General features: G+C 41.1%; 1 protein-coding gene across 10 annotated transcripts in view; it reads right to left on the minus strand.

Annotated features, from left to right (window-relative positions):
• EBF1 (EBF transcription factor 1) overlaps positions 1-16380 on the minus strand; it is a 379176-nt gene that overhangs the window by 207755 nt on the left and 155041 nt on the right. The window lies entirely within an intron of this gene.

Here is a 16380-nt window from a genome sequence, read left to right on the forward strand (position 1 = left end):
GACAGTGAAAACGGGGCGGGCCAGGCACGCCGGCTCCACCGGAGTATTATCCTAAATTATTGATAACACAAGCTAATGAACTTCAGAAAGTGAACTCTGGGGGCCTCATTTAAAGGGACAGCATAGGAGGGCAATGGGCAGCGTGAGATGAAGATCTTTCAGAAAGCGTCGTTGCTGGTATTTTTGGCTCATAGGAAAATAAATGTTTAGAAATGCCAGGGCAAAGGAAAACATTGGCTCAAAACTCAAATTTACCGTTTCCAGCTGTTGCTGGAACAAAAGGAAACAATAGTCAGAGGATAAATGTAAGAAGAGACAATGCAAAAACATGTGGAATGAAGTTTCTGGTAATGCATCACAGACGTAGGATATAACCAGAGCAGTGGGGCCGTCTCCGTTTCCCTTCATTGTTTCTTCCTTCAGATAGACCAGGAATAAGAACTTTTTAACTGGTATTAATTGGACATTTATATAAAGCAACTGGGGGAGGGGAGACTCCCTAGAGACATACATGCAACTCTTAGTTATGGCACAAAAAGCATGGGCCCTTGAAGAAATGGATGCTCAATGCATTCTCATGGTGGAGGGCAAGGAGGCGGGAGAGGGGGTTCACGTCACAGAGAACGCTGACATTCTTTTTTGTTGTTGTTAGTTAACATGAAGACAGAGTAAGTAAAAACAAGAAAAGGAGCTATAGAATAAACTTCCTTTATCTTTTCCAGAAATTAACTCCAAAACTCAATGCAAAAGTGCCAGTTGTATCGAAATTAGGTCCACATTTGGGGGCTTGCCCACGCAAGGGCAGGTGAGAAAGTTTATTAAGAACCATAGTGTGGGAGTCTGATGAGCCCGAGTCTGGTTTTCGAGATTCACCACACCCTGGCAGACCTTGATCTCTCATGCCTTCCACACGTGTAGCCCCTGACAAGCACGGGTGACTTCCTTCATGACAAAGAGGGCTCCAAATTTGGTTGATGCTGGCAGAAAAAAAATCAAGTCACAGTTCCTTACTTCTATCTAGGTGGACACCCACTACGAAGTGCCTTAATTCCAAGGATGGGCATTACCTATGCATGTAAAAGACCCCTGACCCCTGGAACCTCAGTTAGAATGATGTGGTAATAACCCAGTCACCGTTATCTCAAGGTCATCAAGAAATAATTTTTCAAGAATAATACTAGTCTTAAGAGTAAGTTATTACAGGGCTCACAATGAGCACCCCTGGGAAAATACCAGGGATTTAGCAATCTCAGTACCATCCCTCTGGGCCACCTACACCACTTACCTCATTGGTTTTGATTAAAAAAAAAATTTTTTTTAAACTAAATAAATCCATTGCATAATGATGATAACGATGGTAATAAAAAATAGCACCTACAATTTATTGAAAACAGTATTCTAAACGCCAGACAATGTGCAAAATTCTTTAGGTTATTAAATACTTAAGGTAACCCTGGAAGTACATATTATACCCATTTGACAGGTGAATAAACCAACGCTTAGAAAGATTAGGCACCTTGCCCAAGGAAGGAATCACAACCAGGAAGTGGCAGAGTCTGTATTTGAACTCTGTGTCTGTCTGTCTCTGGAGCCTAAGCTGTGAACCTAATATCATGTTTCCCCAAAAATAAGACCTAGCCAGACAATCAGCTCTAATGCGTCTTTTGGAGCAAAAATTAATATAAGACCCGGTATTATATTATATTATATTATATTATATTATATTATATTATATTATATTATATTATATTATATTATATAGACCTGGTCTTATAGTAAAATAGGATCGGGTCTTATATTAATTTTTGCTCCAAAAGACGCATTAGAGCTGATTGTCTGGCTAGGTCTTGTTTTCGGGGAACACGGTATGCATTCTAAGCTGATTTCCATCTCCTAACAGTGTGCTTAGATGCTGGGCATATTTAATTATGCTCCAGTTTTCCTTAGTTTTCAAACACATTCCCGTTGCCTTGCTCTGGACCACCATGACTGCTCAGTTGTTCATGCCCTTTCCAAGCCAGCTCAGTGGGTATACATTTGAAGTCATTGTTTCCCCCTCGCACGGAACCAACAGGTCTTACACATCGCCCTTCGTTCTGCAATGTGTGCTGCACGCAAGCCTTTAGCATCCTCTGCCTCCCACAAAGTGTCTCTGGCAATCCATATATTTAGCGCTCAGTTTTTAAAACATGGCAGGCACTAGGCAAGGCTCTTGCCTTGGACTCTGCCCTCGAGCTCTGAGTTGCCACTGTGCTCACGGGCCAACTTCAGGCCTCGGAGATCTGTAGTAAAAGCTGTTAGCTCTTTGACACTCAATAAAAGAAACAAACAAGAAACCAATGATGTTCTTGGTTATTAAGCTCCCTATTAGACCTAAATAAAATTAAGCAGCTGGTGGCCCTATGTCGCCACAAAATTAATATTAAAAACTCTCTTTGAGCCATTCAGATCTTTTGTACATACACTCGATGCCTCAAGCGCCCTCATTCTGCCCTGCACTACAAGCAATTTCTTTCCTCCCCACTCCCACGAGTCTTTCACATGATTCCAGCACCCAGGGGACTGCTTTGTTTTTTCCTATAAGCTACCCCCATCTGATCTGCAAATCCCCAAGGTAATCAAGAGAGACCTACCTGGAAACCACTGAATATCAGAATAGAGAGATTTTTTAGAGACCTTCCAGCTCAATGTGTCTCAAGGGTTGTGTGCACACCACTGGTTTTCGTGATGCGCTTTTTTATATCTTAGTGGCTCTATATTTATTTTCATGAATATTAGCAAAGAGAAGTCATAAGTAAAAAATCAAACTTTGGATTTCACAGATAGCATTGCTTAGCTCAAAACTTATGTGAATATTGAGGCAAGGAATGGAAAATAGATTTCTTTTATTATAAAGACAAATATAGGGTAAATAATACTCTGGATGGTCTGCAGCTACAGCCAAAGTCCCAAGGGTATTCTGTGAAGGACAGAACTTCCAGAAAAACTAATTGGGTACAAACCCCTCTTTTTATTCAAGGGATAAACTGGAGCTCAGAGAGGTGCAGACCATGCAGCTCAGAGGCAAGTCTGGAGCTGGGACTCCATGTCCTAGTGAGGTGCTGTTTCCTCCACCCAGGCACATAGGTTTGCATCACAGTTCACCTTAGGAAGCAGTGGAAAAATGAACTCCAAGAATGTCGCAGAGCTGTCCCTGGGCCGCTGAAGATAAAGGGAGAGAAAGGAAGTAGCAGCACTCTTATTCCCCTTCTTCCAGAGCAGCTCCACTTGGGTTGGGTTTAACTTGGGAGATTGGTGCCTGATGTCATTTGAAGGAAGAGTTTTACATAAGATTTTTAGAAGAATTCCCCTGATGCAACGCTAAGTGTTCAAACAACTGGAAGTTCCTGAATTCGGTCTCTCGTGCCATTCAGCCTTGCTCACGGTGGGTGGGGGAGGGGTGGAGGGGAACAGGTCTCCATCAGCGTGATCCAGCGGCTCCCAACAGGTGGCTCAAGGACCATTTATGCTAGAATTTCCTGGGGTACGTCGGGGAGGGTGGGGTAACCTGTTAAAATTTGAATTCCTGGGCCCCACTCAGGAATTTATAGAAACAGACTCTCTGGGAATGAAGTCTGATAATTTGCCTTTTTAACTAGTTTCCTAAGTGACTGTATGCTAAGATTTAAAAAACACCATCCTGGCATGATGAATGACCAGCAGGGCTAAGATAGGGAGACAGCGAGAATGAGCACGAGTAAGAGATAAAGAGATCTCAGCTAAGGGAAGAAGACTCAGAAACTGAGGTTTCATAATTTACTGATAACCTCCGTGGAATACTCCCTTTATGGTTAAGCCACCTTAAGATAAAGTTGTCTTAGTATGTAGCTCAAACCCATCCCTCACCCACGCATCCCCATCCATACATGTAACCCTGTCTTTACACTGAGTTCTTTCTGAAGAGAATGGTGTAGCCATGCGGTTATGACATTCACCAGATACCCAGAGGAGCATTCGGCCAAAATGGAGAGAAGCTGGTCAGGAGCAAACTCCACTCTGGTACAAAGTCAGCATATGCATTGAAAAAAGCTTGCTTTCTGCAAATTTAAGGGTGGGCTTGTATAAAACTTAAGGGCTGACAGCGTTTGTGTGGCCTTTCAGCTCATGTGCAAATTATCGATAGAGCCAACTCTCCCAATACACCATGGTCTAGAGTTCTTTGCAAATGGATGTGGAAAATCTCATTTGGTGAAAGCACAGAATTTGTTTCGTGGTCATGCAGCTCTGGATTCAGACTCCATCTGTTCACCACTTGTCGGGCCTGCAAAGATGTGCAAACATCCTCCAATGCTGACATGGGTGGCCACCTCCCAAAGAGCAAGAAATAAACCCACTTTCATTAACTACTGGCATTTATGAGGACCTTATAACAAAATTAGAATTTTTTTTTTTTAATGGCAGTTTAGAATAATAGCAACCTTGTAAGGAAAAATGGTAGTCGTGTTACTTGGGTCATGTGGTTTACCTACCAGAATGGGAACTCCTGAGAGGGTTCTCCTCTCACAGAGAAGATCAACTATATCTGAGGGGCCAGTAAGGACAATCTGTGTCTTCCACACTTTGATCTATAACATGGGGCATTACCAAATAATGTGCTGGCAAAAAATGGAGGAAAAAAGACACCGTTGGGGAAGCAGCTCTTTCTTCAATCTTGAGAATGAGAAGTTACAAACTGTCAATGGTTAGAGAAGGTGTGTTCCAACAAGGTTGCGCATCTTTCAGAATAGAACACCAGTGAACTGGCCTGGGGAGAAGTGTTGAAACAGAACTGCATCTTCTCCCAATCAAAGGCTCATGAGTAGCACATGTGGGGACAAAGGATAGAAATATTCTGGAAGCAAGGACAACAGGGCTTCATTCACTTATCAAACACCTACCAAATGCTAAGCATCACAGGTGTCCATTATCTCATTAACCCCTCACAAAAGTACATCATGGTAGGTGTTACCCCAATTTACAGATGGGAATGTGAATTGTGTCAAGATTAAGCAACTTCCCACGTGAAGAGGGATATGAAGGCAGGACTCTGATTTCTGAGCCATGTTTTCTGCCATATACATTGCACACGGCCCCACAGAAGTGCAGAAAGAAACATCTAGAGGGGAAAAAAAAAATGGCATCTTTGAAAATGTTCGCTAAATTCCCCATAATGAAAATAATGATAGCCATGATTTCCTAGATAAATATAGAGGGCGCCAAAAAAAATGTATACATATTTTAAGAAAGGGAAAACCGTATTAAAATTGTAATGCTCAATATATACCGATAACAAAAGATGAATACAAGTCATGTGTATTCATACACATACATTTTTTGGCACCCCCCGTCTATACCTTCATTTTATCTTCTTAACCACCCTGTCACGTGTCATTATGGTTCTGTAGTCACAGATAAGGACACTGAAGTCAAAGGAGTTCACTCACAGGCTCAAGTTTACACAACGATTAGCCAAACTGCAGTCTAAACCCAGATCTGTCTGATTCCCCATCCCCTGGGCATTTCTACCCCCACTATTCTGTCTTTTCCTAGGAGTGACATCTTCCTTTTCCATTCCTTTCAACTGGAGAGGAAGGCAAACCAGAATCTTAAACTTGACCTCTAAAGATGCGATCACGAATGCCTTACTCCCTGCTTCCAAACAGTCCGGTTTGTCCCACCTGGACACAGGGTGGGCCTTGCCGGCCAACGCTCACTGTGAAGGTTGATGATGTGGAAACCATGCACAACAAGCAAACCCTTTCCCAAAGCAACGGGACTCGTGTGGGCCAACTCCACTGAATGGACTTGCGTGGGCCCCTTCATTGTAATGCAGGATGTTCTGTTAGCGTGACTCACTAACCCCACCCACCTGGAGAAAGAAATGACAGAAGTGGAGAGAACGCCGTGAATACCAACGTCCTTGTGTTTGAATTTGCCTAAAAATCTGTGTGTTGTTAAAACAAATGTAGAAATTAGCCATATGGGAACCTAGTTTGGGTACATATCTTCATCTGTCACCACATTTGGGGGGAAAACACTACAGAATCTTTGTAGTGCTTCGGCTTATAGAGAGGGAGAAAAGTCCGCCGGGATGCAAACTAATACCAAACACATGTTTATGCTTTTGACCTCACAATATGGTAACTAATGATGATTCTGCAAATAGCCTTGGGAAAACAAATGGATGATTGCAGAGGGGAGAACCCCAGCAAGGGTGGTGAGCTTCATTTCACCCATGTTAGCCTTTCATTCTTAACAGGACAGCCAGCGTGAATTCTCTACAGCTTACCTAAATAGATGAAATCTATGCCTTATTCTGAATTCAAATCTTAGCCCCAGTGCTTGTAATACAGTGCCTTAATAGCTTTCCAAACTCTCATTTGGCCTCAGTTATACAACCAGCTGACACTGAAAATAATTAATGCCCTTTAGGACTCGCATCTGCTCCTATGGTTCCAAGTCAAGGTTTTTAATTGGGCTATTTTGGCATTTGGAGACAATGGCAAGGTGAAATAACCTTTCTTTAATATTTTTGAGGTCAGCAGATAGTCCTGCCAAAGGTCATCCTTCAGGTTCACAAATGAGTCATTTGTATCACCTAATGCAATCTGTGACTTGCAAATTGCACCGGGATGTGTTAGCGTGCATTAATTAGTCCATGTGATGAATACTGAATTCATCGTTACTAGCCGGAGCTTGTAGAGATGTGCCAATACTTGTTTTGGTGGTTTGTGGTTGCTTATTTTTATTTTACACTCCATTTTCAACCCTAGTCTGAGATCCTCAACACTCCAAGCTCAATAATTGGCTCACTGGAGTTAACACTCTCCCTATGACACGGCTGGGACCTGGGGAATGACGCCCTGGTATAAAAATATTGCAAAGCAGGAAGTCACCACTGTCTTCCTGTCTTCTTTGGTTTGCTTATTCTGTACAACTCAGCATCAAAAGATGATTCCTTTTCTCCCTTATTACCGAGAGAGAGAGAGAGAGAGAGAGAGAGAGAGAGAGAGAGAGAGAGAGAGAGAGACCCATGTTTCAAACACCTTGCTCAGAGCGGTGCCCTGAGTTGCGCTGGGTCCTCTCAGCTGCTTGGCAGCTATGGCCTATAATGAAGGCATTATTAATTTCAGTTTCAGGGGCTAGAAAATCAGGATGTGGACACTGTATGGCTATACCATCTGTGCAGTTGACATATATTGATTCATACCTTCTTCCCATCTGTCCTTGACACTGTGCAGTAACAGAGGTCACAATCTTCTCTTTCCTGGAATCCCCCCCAAAAGCAACTTTCCACTCAGTATCCTCACAATGATTTTCTTTGGTCGCTATTGTGCACTTCTCAGGAAACCAGGAGCAGAGTGTCTGCATCTGTCATCTCCCAGGTAGGTTCCTTTGACCCAACATAACAATAACCGACCACATCAAAAGGGTGCATGAAAACAATAGCTCTTGCTCTTTGCTTTAAGATAGAGTAGTGAAGGTCAGACATTTTAAATGGATCTTCCACTTCTCCAGAATTTTGTAAATAATAAAAGAATGTATCACTCTAGAAATTAGCACGTTCGTTTTATACAGAAAGGTACTCAGTTAAATTACACACAGCAAATCTAGGGGTTTGGAAAAGTAGATTTATGGAAAGTTGTGAAGCTGAAAATCAGCGGGTGGGTACATCTTACTCTACGTGAAGGACCGTAGAAGAAAAATTGTTTCCAGTTAGTAGGATATTTGTTTATGTTTAATATACATTTTAAAAAGAGAGAGAAATATCTGTTCCTGTTATTACCTTTTAAGAAGAGAGAAAGCCTGAGCCAGATTTCAGAGGGATTTTATTTCAAGGACTATTGTTTATTTTAGGTTTTTTCCTAACTACTCTCTACCCAGGTGAATCAGACACACAAAGACCTGAATTCACAGAGGACTTTTTGAGGACTCAAGTGGCCACTTGTATATGCAAAGTAAGAAGTAAGTGGCTAATAGCAGCCCAACTGATCAGCTGCGCCTACAATTAGCCAGTTAGGGATAGTCTGCATACAGAAAGCCTCTCCTGGAGCCCGGGGGTCTTTCCAACAGACTCCAGAAACCCCAGGGAGAGTGTTAGGAGCTTCTCCATCAAAGCACAGCGAGGCTGCTCAGAGCCACAGAATTCTTTTTTATTACTTTTTCCTATAGCTCTAATGTTCTCCAGGTCCAGGTAATACTAACTACTGCACCCTCCTCCCACAGAAGAAGAAATTAAAAAAAAAAAAAATTAACAGGTGCCTGTAAACCTTCACATTCTAAACAAAGTAAATGCCCAACTTTGCCTCATCCATAAAAATCTCCTCTCTCCCCTCTTCACAAATTAGAAATTAAAACTTCTCTGACATCTTCAGCAGGTATTTAATGTTGACAACGAATCCATCTTTCAGTGATTCCTGAGAGGAAATATTGCAGCTTTCAAAATATTTTAAGGAAATTTCCCTTGCTTTGGAGGGTGGATCTCAGATGACTGAGCCAATTTGATTTTGAAACAGGAAATTTTGTTTTGATTCAACTGTGTAGCTCTGCTGAGCTTCTGCAATACGAGGTAAGACATATTACCGTTTGGTTAGGTGAGGGGCAGGATTTGAAAATAGCCATCTTATACCAAAGGCATATACTAGTCGCTCCTTCAAGTTGTTCTAGAGCAAACAGCAGTAAAGCAAGAAACAGAGGACAAGTCACACAATTTCTGAGCCTCAGATTCCCTCCAGTATAAAACCAGAGACCCGCCTTGTTCATTTTACGGATCTTTTAGATCCAAATTTCCATGATTCTGATGCAAAACTTTTACATTTCATGAACCAGGGATAGGTAGGTCAGTCTTGCCCTGGCATCAGCCAAGGGAAGGAATATTCAGAAGCAACAGCTTCTGAGCTCAAAGCCCAACTGGCCATGATTTATCATCCCCACCTCTTTCTTTTAGCTCTTCTCACTTCAGCATCATTTCATCATACTGGAAACTGAGTTCACACAGCATTGTGCCGTTTTAATTGCTTGTTGTTTTAAGCACTTGAGACTTTCCCCATAGCCCAGATGTGTCATTCACAAAAACACCGTCCCTTGTGTGAACTACAAGATTGTATCATATGTTCATAGTTGTCTAACTTTTTATCCCCCAACTTTCCTCTACTGGGTTCACCCTGGGGCCCTGGGAGCCCGTTAACATCTGCTCCGCCCCATGTTAGGTGAATAAACAACTGGTGGAAAAGACAGATTATCTGGTGAACTGTAACTTCATTTTATTGGGAGTTTTCCTGCCTTTTCACTGCGAGTGCTCATTACCTTCCTCACGCGAGGGCACTGCAGAGAGAAAGGTGCTTTTAAAAATACAAGACTTTCAGTGTGTTGCAAAGGCCACATCGTAAAGACCCAGGAGAACACACATCTCCTGCACTTGTTTAACACAGATATGGGAAGCAGAGGGAAAAATCCTTCTCTCCTTCAACATCTACAGCAGAATGGTCCAGTGTTACTGCTCTGTTTCATTCGCCACTCTCCTTGTAGCAGCCAGAATGATCTTTTAAAAATGATGAACCAAATTATGCGCCCTTCCTACCCTCCCCTCCAAATGGTTTTCACTGGTCTTAGAATGGAATCCATACCCCTTGCCGTGACCTAATTCATGCCTACAGCTCTAAGCCCATCTCATGCCATTCTTGCTTAGCTTTCTTTCTGTTCCTGAAATAGACTAAACTCATTCCCATCTCAGGGCCTTTGCACATGCTATTCTCACTGCCTGAAATATTCCTCCCTATCCCCTAGCTCACTGCATGGCCAGCTCTATCTCGCTAGTCATATTTCAGCTCAAAGATCATCTTTCCAGAAAGGACACCCTTGACTGCCCATTCCAAAGCAACTGCCACCCTTGGCCATCTGTCAACTCTCTGTTACCTCAGTCTGCTTTATTTTCCTCAAAGCACGTATCACTTTTGTTCATTGTCTAGCTCCACTAGAATGCAAGAGCTATCAGAACAGGGATTTTGTTCACCTGTCTATTGCCAGATATAAAGCAAACATATAGTGAGTACACAATAAGTATTTGTTGAATGAATGGATGGTGCGTAAATAAATCAATAAAGAAATAATTTTTAAAAAAACAAGAGATTCTTAACTGGGGTTCAAGGACACCTGGCTTTAAGAAATCCCTGAATTCTCTGGAATTACTTTTAAAATCCACCTGTGGGTGTTTTTCAGGTGAGAGGTTCCACAGCTTTCATCAGATTCTCAAAGGGTCTATGATTCCTCAAAGAAAAGACAGACTGTGGCAGAGCCTATTAGTAATAGGACCCCTGATTTCTAGTTGATCACAGAGCTGTCCTACATTTCCTGGCTTCCTATGTGGCCATGTGACTAATTCTGACCAACGGGGTGTGTGGAGAAGTGCTAAGTATAACTTCCTGTTAAAAAAGAAGGAGCTGCCCTTCTCCCCTCTGTGCTTCTACAAGCTGTGACGTTGAGATAAAGGCTGGAGCTCCAGCAGCCATCTTTAACCATGAGGTGACCTTGAGAATTGAAGCCATGCGCAGCAGAGCAACAAAATAGGAGACAGGGACCCAACACCATGAAGCACCACCTGGCCGTAGACTATCTAAACAGGGGGTAAAAATTAAACTCTGTCTTAAGCTACTGTTATTTAGTAGCGGTGTAGTGGGTAGAGATGAGAGAGTATCACTGGCAACCTAATTAGTCCTAATTAATTATCCCACTGTTTGCAAAACAGGAGAAGATAATGCTCTTAGAAAGGAATCAATATGTTAATACATGTGAGCAGACATGGTCCATGATACTACTCCCAGTATTCACCTGTCCAGGAACAAAATTTGGTGGGATAAAGAAATAAGAGAATGAATCCAAATTGTAAGAGGAATTTAAGAAGTATACGAGGAATTTCTTTCAATAAGCCTCAAACTTGAAGGCTAACTAGAAAGCAACATCAAGAATGCAAATAACACCTGCTTAATACATTTTATTTATACTTCCACCATTAAAATGTGCCACTACTATATGTTGTATTTCTCACAACAACAAAAATCCTTTTCATAACTATTTTTCTACAAAAATAACGAAGCCTACCTGTGCTGCAACAATTATACCAAGCACTCTAGCTAATTTTCATTCAGGTCTACCTGTAAGTAAATGATGGTGCTTTTTGTTATATAAATGCATCTATATGGTGATGAAGTTAATATTAATTTTTACATATTGATTTTGAAGGAAGTAATGACATCACCATACAAATTAGGATTATTATAATATATTAAAGTGTTCCAATCTTGTGTATTAGTAGAAATAACTATCATAGTTAAATTAAATTATTGACCCACAGCAGTGAAAATGCCCAGGATTTATCATACATTTCTTGAGTATAATGGGTTGTTTAATAAATTTGTCCATAGAGACTTTGGTAATTTATTAATTGCAACTCAATCAATATAACCATAAATAGAGGATGTTATTATTTACAAAGTGATGAGCCAGTGGAAAAGCAAGCCTTCCTTGGTGATTCAAGGAAGAATGAGAATTAAAAGTAATCCACATCTCTTACTACCTCCATCCACCCAGACCCCGGGTTAATTTCAGGCGGCTGCACTCCATCTGTGCAGTATTGTCAGTGGTTCAGGCGAGAGGATGGAAAGCAAGATTTACAGCTATGTTACCTTAGGCAAGTGACTTAATTTTCACCCTCCTCAACTGTAAACAGGAATAATACTAGTTCCTACCTTTAGAGATACATGAGCATTGAGAGGGATAATTATGCCATGTCTGGCAAATAGTAAGCACTCATTAAATGTCAGTTACCACTGTCGTGGTCATTACCATCATCATTTTCCTCTGTGTTCCTTTCTTTACTGGATCTCCTACAGTGACCTCAAGAGATTTCCTGAACGTTGTTTTAGTTCATAAATCTGAGAGGGCAGTGCCACCGTTTTGTTCTTCTTTCTGTCCCCTGGAGCCCCATGGTACGTTGAAGGCAATGCTTTCCTCACGCATGCGAGTTGAACTTGGGCAGCAAGGTGAATCTATACACACTGACCGGTGCACAGCTTCCCATTTTCTAAGAGCATCACTATCCATTCTGATAACACAGGAATTAATATGGCTTCAAAGCAAGAAAGAAATGTCTTCATACCTCAATACCAGTAGGCACAGCCCATATGATGCCAAATGTCACTCTGGGTCCGTCCAGAAAACAGGCGCAGCCAAGGTGCCAGAGGCAGCCTGCACCCAGTAGATAAGATGCGGCAAAGAAAACTACACTGGATGAGATGGATGACGCTGCTGGCTTGCATTTTACTAACAGTAAGCATGGCGATCACTTATTGATCACTTACTATGGTCCAGGCACTGTTCTGAGCACTTTGCACAGGTGCTCGCATTGAATTCTTGTGATAAATTGTCTGAGAGCATCACCAATATGATTCTCTCTTTACGGTTGTGGAAAGTCAGGCTCAGAGGATTTAAATAGCTTTCCTAAAGTCATACACAGCTAGAAAATTGTAGATCTCGGCTTAAGACCCAGACAGTCGGACCAAAACTTATTTCTCACAATTCTATACTGTGAGGTTCTAGGAAGTTTTTCTAAGTGTTCAAACATTCATGGAAACTACCATCTTCTACCAGAAGCCTCTGACGACAATTTATAGAGGCAACCCATAAAATGGTTAATTAAGATCTCAGGATGTCAGACACACAGGAATTCAAATCCCAGGTCTGCCCCTTACGAGCTTGATCTCTCTAACTCGTTTTTCTCATCTGTAAAATGGGAGTAACAATAGAGCCTGCTTCATAGGCTTGTGCAGACTGAATGATATGTGTGAGTAAAGTGCTGTAGGGTACATACTAAGTGCTCAACAAATAACCATGTTGGTTCATTATTCTCTCCCTCCCTGAGAGCCGCATTATTTTAAAATAAAAGTAGAGGACCTATTACTAATCATATTCAGCCTTGAAACCCCCTTCCTCACATCTGGATGATAAAATGTAATTCTTATGAAAAAAGATAATTTTTCGGCACGACGTTCCCTATCTGCAATTACATCAAAATCACATTAATTGAGCTATAACACTGTCAGGCTCAGCAGCTGGAAAGCGCATCCATACATTCTAAAGAGAAGGCCATTAATTCAGCTCTCTCCAGCGCGGCAATGAAATTGGGATGTCCGTTCTCCAGCGTGATTTACTGTCTTTCAAGCTGCTTAAGTGGGAACCTCTACAAAAAGATTTAAGTTAAGTGACTCTTGTGCTGCTCTGAAGCTCATTTATTATTGAATTAAGTTTTCATTTCGTTTAAGGGGAATAAAGAAATATAGTTTTATTTGAAACAAGGTAAAACATTTAAAAGAAATCAGCTATTATGATCCTGGAAGCCAGTTTATATATCTGCAAATGATCTCACTCCGCTTATGCTCTGCTGAAAAGCCAAATTTAAACTCAGAAATATTACTAATATGCATATAATTTGAGATTTTTTCATCAGAGCTCATCCTTACTTTTCATACTTTATTATTTCTCTCTTTAAAAAATTTTTTTTTTTAATTCAAGGCAGGAAATGGGTTGGAGAAAAACCCAGGCAAAAATAAACATGTATTTTTGAAAAGTCTAGATTTCCTTATGACATAGAGGGAAACACAGGGGGGAGAGGAGGCCGACAGGCAGAGAGATACATGTTATAGGTTATTAACATGTGGCAGAAAAATCAACGTATGGTAGGAGGTATATAATACCAAAAGATTTACAGCATCTTGGTCCACAGATGAATTGCATGAGGTAGGCAAACAGAGAATAATGCTCTACTCGTGGAGGAAGCACAACTTCAGTGCCTAAAATGATCAGCCCTTGCATTAGGCACTGGGCAACAAAGCCCCTTTAGAATTAGTAATCCTGCCTGTTCACCGTCTAGATGAAAGAGGTGGTCTATTTCCATATAATGTTTCTTCTTCTAAATCTCATGCAAAACAGCCAAGAGCAATAGTCCCTATACCACGAAGTCCCTAAAGAACTAAGCACTTCTGAACAAACTATATTTTTTAAAAATCCGCTAGGACCCCTATAATGGTGTCATTTACACTCCAGTCACATGTGTCTACAGCACAAGACCCTTCGTAATTAGGTATATACACTATACCAGCTCACTGCCTAATTAGCAAATTATGTTGAAAATAGCATCCTGCTAATTAACGGTTATTATGGCATTTCTGAAGCTGAGGCTTTAATTATCACCAACCTAATGCTTGTGTACAGACAAAAAAAAAAAAAAGGCCCCCTCTTTTTTTTAAATGATCAATAAGTGCAAGAGATTATTATAAGGCAAATCTGCTGACAGCTGATTAATTTGTTTGATGCAAAGTTGCTGCGTGTTTCATATTATTTTATCGGAGTTGCAGGAAAAAGGTACATAATTTAGTTTCATTAGCAACCTCTGTGATTTATCACTAGAAAATGCACCCCCCCCTCCTTTTTTTGTTGTTGTTGTTTGTTCAATTCCCTCTGTGTTTTTGCCTGTACCAGCATCAAAGTCAAGAGCAGGAAGTTTTAATTAAGTGACACTAATGAGGTCGTTGAAAATGATACTTCAGCAATTCAGCATGCTGTTAAATGTGTTTATTCTATAATGTCATCAAAGGTGATTGTTTTCCCTCGTAATAGATAAAATTCATTACCATAAGCATTGTACTTTTGAGTGTTAGAAATACGAAATGCAAGTTAGTCAGGTGTATATATGTGGCTTTTTTTTTTTTCTTTTGCTGCCAATTCAAATTACTGGACCTAAAAGAAAACTTTAGCAAACAAGGCTCACTCTGTTTTGTTTTCTTTAAGTCTCCCCTGTTTAGTAATTAACAGACCCTGCTAGTGGGAAGCAGAACAAAAATGGGCATGCAAAGGACTAATCAAGGGAAGCTGGGATCACAGGGAGTGATGAGAGGTGAGAAGATGTTCCTCTGAGCCTGGCCATTTTGTCACCGATTCTGTGGCTCTGCCAACATCTAGCTGCCCACTTCATGGCCGCACGCTGAGGTGGCCCCACTGCCCACAGCAAAGGCTGCTCTGCCATATGATTCAGCATTTGATTTGAACTAGAATGAGGACATTTTAGATATTTTTTCATTTAAAATGGTTCCAGCTCCCAAATACAATTACGGTTTGTTGTATGACCCACTTTAGGAAATTAATGATCACTTTGTGAATTTCCACATTTCCTAAGAAATGAAAATGATGTTTCACATTTCTGAGGGGCCTAAGGAGGAAGCACTAAAATGACTCCATTTTACAGATGGGGAAAACTGAGCAGAATAATTTATCGCACATCAGAGGCAGAGCAGACAGCGGTAACTCCTGTTCCTCTTCTTAAGTCATATCACCTCTGCAATTCAAAACACTCACTCTTGTTTTTTTTTAGGTTACTCAATTTTTAGCCCATTTTCATATCTTATACAAATTAAAACCTCCTGCAATGTTTCTGTTTCTCTTTGAATGTGATCGCCGTCAATGGCAAACCCTTCATCACAGTGGCAGGTCTCATATCTTACCTGTGATTCTGTCTCATACAAAGCTTCCCGTTTCTAGAGTTCGTTTTTAGTGCCAAAGGAGACCCATTCTGACCCACCATGTTTCATAACTACAGCAGGGACTGTTCTTCCAACCATGCTAGCTACTAATTCACAGCAAATAAACAGACTCTGCACAACCTCAGATCAGGACAAATAGGTGTTTGGGGGACTTTTTCATGATATTTGTCTTAACTACTGTGACTGAGAGATAAAAATTGCTTTCCTTCCTCACCAAATCCTCGGTTTGGGCTGGTTTGATATTGGGGCAAGGGGCTGGATTAGATGACCTTGTGGAATTTTTCAGGGCATTCTCAAAGATTGTTCCCACCAAAATTATTAGCCAATTCCCTAAAACATCTCAAGAAAATGAAATATTCAGTCTTGTGGAGCAAATCCAACTTTGACTTCACCTGTTGTTTTTCAACCAATTAAGCTGAAGTAGAAACTCAAAATACTCTGATATTACATGGAAGTCCCAGAGATCATCAGCTTTTTATCGGAGGGTTAAGCATAGGGAAAACATTAGCATGGTTCAGAAGTGTCAGCAAGGTGGTCAAGCTCTAAATCCCTATCTGTGCATTACTGAAACACGAGAACATACATGGAGAGGCGTAGGGGCTGCTAACAGTCACGAGGCCGCCAAGTGTTGAGGCAGCTTCATAGAAGCAGGAGAGCCTCATTTGAGAATTAAGGAAAGGATGCTTCTGGAAGAACCAAGAGGCTTTTGCCAATTTGCTTTACCGTCCTGGAATTTAAACTTCGACTCTCTTTGTGGGTTTTCCACCTTAAC

Source organism: Rhinolophus ferrumequinum, chromosome 24, assembly GCF_004115265.2.
Source record: "Rhinolophus ferrumequinum isolate MPI-CBG mRhiFer1 chromosome 24, mRhiFer1_v1.p, whole genome shotgun sequence".
Taxonomy (NCBI): Eukaryota; Metazoa; Chordata; class Mammalia; order Chiroptera; family Rhinolophidae; genus Rhinolophus; species Rhinolophus ferrumequinum.